Source organism: Tupaia chinensis, unplaced genomic scaffold (genome assembly GCF_000334495.1).
Source record: "Tupaia chinensis unplaced genomic scaffold, TupChi_1.0 Scaffold000165_2, whole genome shotgun sequence".
NCBI classification, from domain to species: Eukaryota; Metazoa; Chordata; class Mammalia; order Scandentia; family Tupaiidae; genus Tupaia; species Tupaia belangeri.
In genome coordinates, this window is record NW_006159640.1 from 4,250,656 (window position 1) to 4,260,301 (window position 9,646).

Consider the following 9,646-nt stretch of genomic DNA (forward strand, 5'->3'; position numbering starts at 1 on the left):
ATTAGCGATTACACCAACTGCTGGTCCCACCATACATATTATTTAACATTCTGTAAGCCTAAAAAATTTTTGAACAGAGAGTGAAAAGGAAGGCCAAGTGAATCTTTGCTTAAGAATACAGAACTATGAAAAATTCCTGGGTCAAAAGAGTGCTCCAAATGGAACTACTTAGATACATATGACTTAGATATATTTTTAAAAGGTAAGAAAAAGTACTGGGATAACTGCAATCCTTCCAAAATGGAAATCTTAAATTAAGGGGGAAAGATTCTAATAGTGTAAACAGCTCTGGCTCAAAAAAAATAATTAAAAAACATATCCAAGATCTGTCCATAAAAGTAATGACAGTACATCTTTAATATTAAAGAAATAGACTATAAAAAAGTTAAGTCTCAGAATTTTTTTTAAGCTCATTTGTGCTCTTTTGTGGGTGCGTAATAAAGTTCCATGGGTTTGTTCACTTTCATATATTTCTCACTGACCAATTCCAACGAAAACAAACCATTTAATACACTGAACTGGCCACTGGCTGTTGCTATATAAATGGTATACTGTTTCTCACTGGCTGTCTCCAGATTCATCTGGTTTGATTCTCCTTTGCTTCGAAGTTCTAAAGCTAACCTCATAGCCAGGTACTTGGATAAGTGATCAACAGTGGCGTTGCATGAAATCTTTATGTATCTTGTCTGTACACTGTCATTCTTTTCCATGAGTGTGGGATGAGATCTGAATACTAATTCAATTTCACTAACACCATCCATTACTGGATCAATTGTCACTGTTGCATTATTCTTATCAAGCTCAAGCTCGGAACTGTCAGATGTTTTGGTCTGTTTGTTACTAGGGCCTGCTTCCTGATTGCTGTTTGTAGATGCATTACTACAGTGTGAACTGTCACTGTTATCTTCTGCCCCACTACCATTTTCAATGTTGTTTCTTTCCTCGTTGTAATCTGTTCATGGCCTATATCTCCAGTCCTTCCTTAGTGCTGTGACTGAGTGCTTGTTGATTAGTGTGCTTGTTGATCCTGGCTAATACTCTTTACTGATGAGCTTCATACTCATCACCACTTGGATAAATTTTGCTGATGAGTGCATCAAAGTTTGGATCTGGCCTTACTGATCTTTTGGAAACCAGATTTTTCTGGCAAGTAGGACATTCTTTGTTGCCACTTCTAAGAGCAGTAATAATGCTGTCTGCACAAAAATGATGTAAATACTCCTTTGTAGTCATGGTGTTCTTCAACATATCCAAACAAATTGGGCACATTAATTCACTATGTAGACTTTGAGGTGAAACCACAATTTCCAAGCCATCTGTTATTGCCTCCTGAGGTGTTCATTGTAATTCATGTAAACTGAGTTCCCATGTTTTGCTTAATGGCTGAGTTTGTTGGTCTGCACAGCCTGAGACATTGCAGCCCTTGCCCAAGCCTGGGGCTCCGCTGGCTGCCGCTGGATCCTATTCCTTTTTTTGTTTTTGAGAGAGATTTTTGCTGTAGGGGAGTGTCGCTCACTGGAGAGACAGAGAAAGAAAGCAAGAAAAGCAAGAAATCACCCCTCCCAGTGGGGATGGCTCTGCTGCAATCCCTTATCCTCCATTCACCTCTCAGGATTTTGGTGATGCATGCACACGCGCCTGGTGTGAGTTTCAAGTCTCTGAGTCTGGGAATGGAACTATGGTTAGCCATGTGGAAGTCCAATGATGTAACCATTACGCCATCTGCTGATCCCAGAAATTTACTCTTTTTACAAAGTCAGCAGATGATTCTTCTGTCATGGATATATGCTTATCACACAGAAGCATGTATATGTTGTATAAGGGGACCCAAGTCCCATGTTTACTTATTTCTGTTACTTTTTTACCCACTTATTTGGAGTTGTAAACTCTTCATAAGAAAGAAAAGTAATTTTTTCATTATTATTATTATTATTATACATTCAATTGCTATACATCATTTAGATTTTAAAGAGACTTTACTCAGCATGATATATACACCTCAGTCCAGCCCAGTTGAGAATACTATACACATCCTCATCAACAGATAATAAACCATATCTGTGTCCCGCAAATGGCTTACTTCTCTATTTTTCCCTAAATTTCCTTTCCTATGCTCTTCCACTCCCACACTCTCTTCCCACTTTGTCTCTAATGTCCATAACAATTTTTAATGTTTTTATGTCCTCCATTCTTTCAGTCTCTACCATAGAGTGCGGATAGTTGGTATATGTTAAGTGGAGAAATACAGTGTCTCTCTTTAATAGCCTGACTTGCTTCACTCAGCAACAAATCTTCCATATTCGTCCACTTTCTATCAAATTCTAGGGCCTTGTTTTTTATGGTAGAATAGTATTCCATGGAGTATATGTGCCATACTTTTTTTAAACCACTCAACCATTTGTGGACATTTGTGTTGGCTCCATGTCTTAGCAATTGTGAATAATGCTGCAATAAATATAGTTGTGCAAGCGCTTTTCCAACTGAGCATTCTCCTGTCCTTTGGGTAGATACCCAGGAGTGGAATTGCTGGATCATATGGTAATTCTATTTGAAGGCCTTTGAGGAACCTCGATACTGTTCTCCACAGTGGATGGACCAATTTACGTTCCACCAACAATGTAGGAGTGTTCCCCTTTCACCACATCCCTCCAGCACTTATCATTTTTTGTTTTTTAATCTTCATCATTCTGACTGAGGTTCGGTGGTATCTCATTGTGGTTTTGATATGCATCTCCTTTATAATGAGGTATGTTGAGCATTTTTTCATATGTTTTTTGGCTGTTCATGTGTCTTCCTTAGAGAGTTGTTTATTAAGCTCATTTCCCCATGTTTTAATTTGGTTGATCATTTTCTTTCGGGTAAGCTGCTTGAATTCCCTGTGTATTCTGGTTATCAGTCCCCTATCTGAGGCACAGTTAGCACAAATTCTCTCCCATTCCAAGGGTTGTCGATTCACACTAATTACAGTGTCCTTTGCTATGCAGAAATGTCTTAATCTCATGTAATCCCACCTGTGTATTTTGGGGATTATTGCCTGTGCTTTGGCGAAAACCCCTCAAAAAAAAAAAAAAAAAAAAAAAAAAAAAGAAGTCTTTGCCTATCCCAGTGTCTACCAGAGTTTTCCCCAGTGTTTTCCACCAGTAGTTTTATAGTTTGTGGTCTTAAGTTTAGATCTTTGATTCACTTTGAGTTAATTCTCATTAATGGTGACAGATAGGGGTTCAGATTCATCTTTTTGCAGGTGGATACCCAGTTTTCCCAGCACCATTTGCTAAAGAGGTTTTCCATTTCCCACTGAATTGACTGGTAAGTTTTTTCAAAGATGAGTTGGCTGTATGTTTTGGGGTTTATTTCTGGGGTCTCTACTCTGTTCCATTGATCCTCATGTCTGTTTTTGTGCCAATACCATGCTGTTTTGATTATCACAGCTTTGTAATATATTTTGGGGTCAGGGAGTGAGATGCCACCCACTCCACTCTTCTTCCGCAGGATGGCATTGGCAATACAGGGTCTTTTATGATTCCAGACAAACTTTATCATTGTCTTTTCTAGATTGGTGAAGAATGTCTCTTGTAATTTTATAAAGATTGCATTAAATATGTAGATTAATTTGGGTAGGATTGCCATTTTGATTATATTCTGCCAATCCAGGAACATGGGATGTGCTTCCACTTTTTTGTTTCCTTTTCAATTTCCTTTTAAAGGTTTTCATAGTTTTCCTTATAGATATCTTTGATTTCCTTGGTTAGTTTTATTCCTAGGTATCTTATACTTCTTGTTGCTATGGTAAACAGGATTACTTTCTTCAATTATGTCTCTGCTTGTTGTTTGTATATAGAAAAGCTATAGATTTTTGTAAGTTAATTTTGTATCCTGCCACTTCAGTGTCTCTTTCTGGTCAGTGCACGTGCCCTATATCAAAAAACCTCTCCAAAACACAAAAGAAAGTGGGCAGCCTTGTCTTGTACAGTTTTTAGTGGTAAAGCTTTCAGCTTTTTCACATTCAGTATAATATTAGCTATATGTGTTTCATAGATGGCTTTTATTATGATAAGGAATAATACTTCTATGCCAATTTTCCTAAGAGTCTTAATCATAAAGGAATGTTGTATTTTGTCAAATGCTCTTTCCACATCAATTGAAATGATCATATGTTTTTTTTCCTTTCTTTCTGTTGATATGGTGTATTACATTTATGTTTTTTCATATGTTGAACCACACTTGCATCCCTGGAATAAATCCTACCTGGTCATGATGAATAACCTTTTTTACATGCTGTCGAATCCAATTAGCAAGGATCTTATTGAGAATTTTTGCATCTATATTCATCAGAGATATAAGCCTGTAGTTTTCCTTTTTTGTTGTATCCTTATCCATTTTGTGACTAAGGGTAATGGAGGCTTCATAGAATGAATCTGGAAGGGTTCCTTCCTTTTGGATCTCTAGAAACAGTGTGAGTAGAATGGAGGTTACCTCTTCTTAAAAGTTTTGCAAAATTCAGCAGTGAAACCATCAGGACCTGGCCTTTTCTTTGTTGGTAGGTTATTTATTACAGATTCAATCTCATTGCTTGTTATAGGTCTATTCAGGTTTTCTATTCCCCCCTGAGTCAATCTTGGTAGATTATGTGTGTCCTGGAATTTGTCCATGTCATTCAGGTTTTCTTCTTTGTTGGCATATAGTTGCTCATAGTATCCTCTAATGATGTGTTTTGTATCTTTTCAAAAAACTAGCATTTGATTTCATTTATTTTCTGTACAGTTTGCTGCTGATTTTCTATTTAATTTATTGCTGCTCAAATCTTTATTATTTCTTTTATCCTGGCATTTTTTAGATTTTTATCTTGTTCTCAATTCCCTGAGGCATTATGTTAGGTTGTCATTTTGTCACCTTTCCATCTTATACTTGTGTTCACTAATTGCTATGAACTTCCCTCTTATGACCGCTTTTGCAGTGTCCCATAAATTATAGAAACTTGTGTACTCATTATCATTTGCTTCCATGAATCTTTGTTTTCAGTCTTAATCTCTTCAGTACTCATGAAGTCATTCAGAAGTAGGTTATTTAGTTTCCATGTATTTGTGTATTTTTGAGGCTTTATCCTGAGATTCATATCAAATTTAATTCCATTATGGTCAGAGAAGATGCTGGATATAGTTTCTATGCCTTTGAATCTGTAAAGACTGGTTTTGTGCCCTATCATGTGGTCAATCTTTGAAAAATTACTTCATGGGGCTGGGAAAAATGTATATTTTGTGTTTTTTGGGGGGTATAAAGTTCTATAGATGTCTATGAAGTCCATCTGATTTATGGTATCATTTAGATTCATAATCTCTTTGCTTATTTTTTGTCTTGTTGACCTGTCTTACTAAAGGAGACAATGCGATGTTGAGATCTCCAACAATTATTGTGTTCTAGTCTATCTCTCTTTTTAGATCTATCAGTCTTTTCTTTACATATTTGGGTGCTCCTGAGTTGGGTGCATAGATATTTATGTGTTATATCTTCTTGGTGAATTAGCCCTTTTACTACTATATAATGCCCTTTTTTGTCTCTTCTTACAGTTTTTGTCTTAAAGTCTAGTTTGTCTGAAATCAGTATAGTGACTCCCACTCTTTTGGTTTCCATTTACATGGAATATCTTTTTTTTTCCTTCCCATTTTTTTATTTTATTTTTTATTATCATCATAATCTTCTTTATATTACATTGGATTACATATAACTTTACAGTGTATTACATTGTTTTTTCAAAAGGGAATGTCATGCATGTCAGTCAGTACAGAGACATTAATCTCCCCGCTTCAACATTCAATATCTTTTCTATGTTTTCCCCAATCATTATTTTTATTATTCTAATTATATTTTAAAACAGTCAATCGCTATTTCTCATTTTGCTTGTAAAAATACTTTGCCCATCATGAAATACTTCTCAGACCAATCCAGTTGAGAATACTATACATGTCATCATCAACAGTTAATAAGCCATATCTGTTTCTCACTAACGTCCTGCCTCTCTATTGTTCACTTGCTATCTTTCTCTATCCTCTTCTCTTTGGAATATCTTTTTTCAGCCCTTCACTCTTAGTCTATGTATGCCTTTATCCATGAGATGGGTTTCTTGTAGGCAGCAGATGGAGGGTTTCTGATTTTTAATTCATTCAGCCAGTCTGTGTCTCTTGATTGGAGAATTTAATCCATGAACATTCAACGTTATTTATTTATGTTTCCAGACTTGCCCCTACCATTAAGTTTGCCATATACTCAGTTGTTTTTTGTTCTCCTATTTCTGTCTGTCTGTCTTTCATTTTCTTGGTATAGTACTCCTTTCAGAATTTCTTGAAGAGCTGGTTTGGAGTTGGTAAATTCTTTCAGGTTTTGTTCATCTGAGAACATTTTTATCTTCTTTTCCTATATGAAGGATAATCTTCCTGGGTATACTATTCTCGGTTGAAATTGTTTTTCATTCAACACTTTAAGTGTATTTCCCCATTCTTTCCTTACTTGTATTATATCTGATGAGAAGTCTGATGTTAGCCTGATAGGATAGCCTTTGTAAGCGATTTGACATTTATCTTTTGCTAATATTAGTATCTTGTCTTTGTCTGTCATTTTGGCCAGTCTAGCTACGATGAGATGTGGAGAGGATCTTGTTGGATTGATTCTCCTTGGGGTTCTTTGTATTTCTTGGGTCTGGATGTTTGAGTGCCTTTCTAGACTTGGAAAGTTTTCTTCCAGAATTTCATAGAATGAATTATCAATGCCCTTATTGGTTTCTTCACCTTCTGGGCTACTAATTATTCAAATATTTGGGTGTTTCATGGTATCTAGTATTTCTTGTATAGTATCTTCCATTTTCTTGGCTGTTTTCATAGTATTTTTTATTATTTTTTCTAGGTCAGAGGTTTTATCTTTACTTCCAAGATTTGATCTTCTGCATGTTGTAGCCTACTTTTAATACTTTCAAGGGAGGTTTTGATTTCATGTATTATATCCTTCATATCTACAGTTCTGTTCAATTCTTTTTTATGGTATCCAATTCTTCTTTTATATCATGGAAAGACTTCCTCATCTCTTTGAGCTCAACATCTCTTTTCTCTTGCATCTCATAGAATTTTGTCACCATAAATATTCTAAATTCTGTTTCTGACATTTTGATAATATCCTCTAAATTTTCTCTACTTGGCGATGAGTTACAGTGTTCCCCTGCTGGAGATGTATTACTTGATTCTCTCATCCTTGAGGCTCTTCTCTGATATTTAGTCATTTGGTAATGTATTCACTTTTGACTAATTTGTTGGAGAAGGCTTCTGTGAATGTGATCTTGTGTTTTTCCCTTACTGTGAAATAATTTGGTGCTATTTTCTCCCTTCTACTGTGTCCTCCATTGTGGGACTCACAGGATAAGTTTTGCAATCCGATTTATGAACAGCAATTCCACTCTTTTTCACCAACTACAGTGAGGTGCAAAGAATTCTCTAAAACTCACAATGTTCAGATATTTAGCTACTATGTACCTAGTCTCCTCTAGGCAGTATATAAGTCCTGAGCAGTTAAACTGGAAAGTCAAGTAAAAGAAAAAGTAAGTAAGAAACAGAAAAAGAAAGAAAAAGCAAAGAAAAAGGAAGGAAAGAACTTCAATAAAAAGAGAAAATAACCAGAAATCACCTGGTAGATAATGAAATTGGGTTAAAAATATAAAGGGCCAACACAGTCAGATGTGGAGTTGCCTGGATGGTTTCTGTCCTAGTTGAGGGAAGAAGAGACAAATTACCAAGTGAAAGGCACAAAAGAGTTAGCAGGTTGTTTTTTAAAAAAGAGAAAAAAAAGAAAATGTTAGAAGGGACAGAGAAGAACAAGAGGGACAGGGACACTTGCCTACCTGGCTAGCACTGGGGCCTGGAAGTGGGGACTCTGGATGGAGAAGGGCTTCACAGCCTGATACTGAACCCAGAGGACCAACATAGTCAGAGGTGAAGTTGCCTGAATGCTGAATGCTTTCTGTCCTACTTGTTCTTGAGGGAAGAGGAGACAAATTAGCAAGAGAAAGGCAAAAAAGGCAAAGCTTTTTTTTTTTAAGAGAAAAAAGAAAAAAAGTTAGAAGGGACAGAGAAGAACAAGAAGAACAAGGACACTAGCCTATCTGGCTAGCACTGGGGTCTGAAAGGGGTGGACCCTGACTGAGGGGGCTTCACAGTCATGAAGCTGAACCCAGAGGGCCAACACAGTCATAGGTGGAGTTGTCTGGATACTTTGTGTCCTGGCTAGCACTGGGGTCTGGAAGGGTGGAGCCCTGATGGTGGGGAAGGAGGCTTTGCAGCCGTGAAGCTGAACCCAGAGAGCCAACACCATCAGAAGTGGTCAGAAAAGTAATTTTTTGGCTCGTCCATATCTGAATTTATCTATTTACTTAAGGGATGAAAAGCAAATGATTTCTATACCAAGTTAATTGGAATTTCATAGTAGTTATGAGAGAATTGAAATAATTGCAATAATTATTCTTTATATATTGGAAAATGGATGCATGATTTAATAAATCTAAGCTTTATATTTTTCAATGTTATATTTTGTTGTGATATATAAAGCCTTGAATTTAAAAAATATAATATACTTACAATTTTAAGTTGTTCCTCTGCTATTTTGAACATCTATGTCACTTCTAAGTAAGGTTCAACTTATTATTTCCTCATTATGGACCATGTTTTCCTGTTTCTTTGCAGGCCTCATAGTCTTTCATTAGGTACCAATTATTTTACATGGTTGGGTGCTGGATATTTTTGTAATACTATAAATTGTGTTAAGCTTTATTAAATGCAGGCAGGAGGGGCCAGCAGGTGGCGTAATGGCTACATTGCTGGACTCCCGTGTAGTCAACCACGGTTCAATTCCGGACCCAGTCGCTTAGACTCACACCAGGTGCATGTGCGTGCGTGCCAAAGATCCCGAGAAGAGAATGGAGGAGAGGGGATTGCAGTGTGGCCATCCCCCCTGGGGAGTGATTTCTCACTTTCTGTCTCTCTATCTCTCTCTGTCTTTCTGGCATGCACACGTGCCCTATAGCAAAAACCTATCCAAAAAATGCAGGCAAGTTACTTGGAGACAATTGATAATGCTGTTCATAATTACTTCCTGACTCTTGCTCAGTATGAAATATTTCCTCCTTTGTTCTGTAATTTTGGGTGTGTAAATCTATATTCAGTGAGTGTTAATCGTTTACAATCCTGTACAACTTGGATTGAGTATGTGGCTGGCCCTACGGTTTTCTGTTAGTTTTAGCCAGATGTAGTTGGGGTACCACTGTTTTTGTTCCTTTAAAAAACAAAAAAAAAAAAGAAGAAGAAGAAGTATTTATTTTCTTTGTTATTATAATTAATTTATTGATTTGACCAGAGAGAGAGAAAATGAAAGTGAGAAAGCAAGCCACCAAATCTGGGACTTGAACTGTGGTTGCTCATGTGTTAAGTCCAGTGCCTTAACCATCATGCCGCCTGCCAGCCCCTTATAGGTTACTTTTATTTTTATTTTATTTTTTAAGAGTTTTTTTCTATAGGGTATGTGCACTCATAAGACAGATGGAGAGAGACAGAGAGACAGAAAGCGAGAAATCACTCCCCAGGGGGAATGGCCACGCCACAATCCCTTCTCCCCC

General features: G+C 36.7%; 1 protein-coding gene and 1 pseudogene across 1 annotated transcript in view; one reads left to right on the forward strand and one right to left on the reverse strand.

The window, feature by feature from the left end:
- TEX11 (testis expressed 11) overlaps positions 1-9,646 on the forward strand; it is a 514,378-nt gene that overhangs the window by 245,262 nt on the left and 259,470 nt on the right. The window lies entirely within an intron of this gene.
- LOC102480655 (E3 ubiquitin-protein ligase RING2 pseudogene) lies at positions 411-1,415 on the reverse strand (annotated as a pseudogene).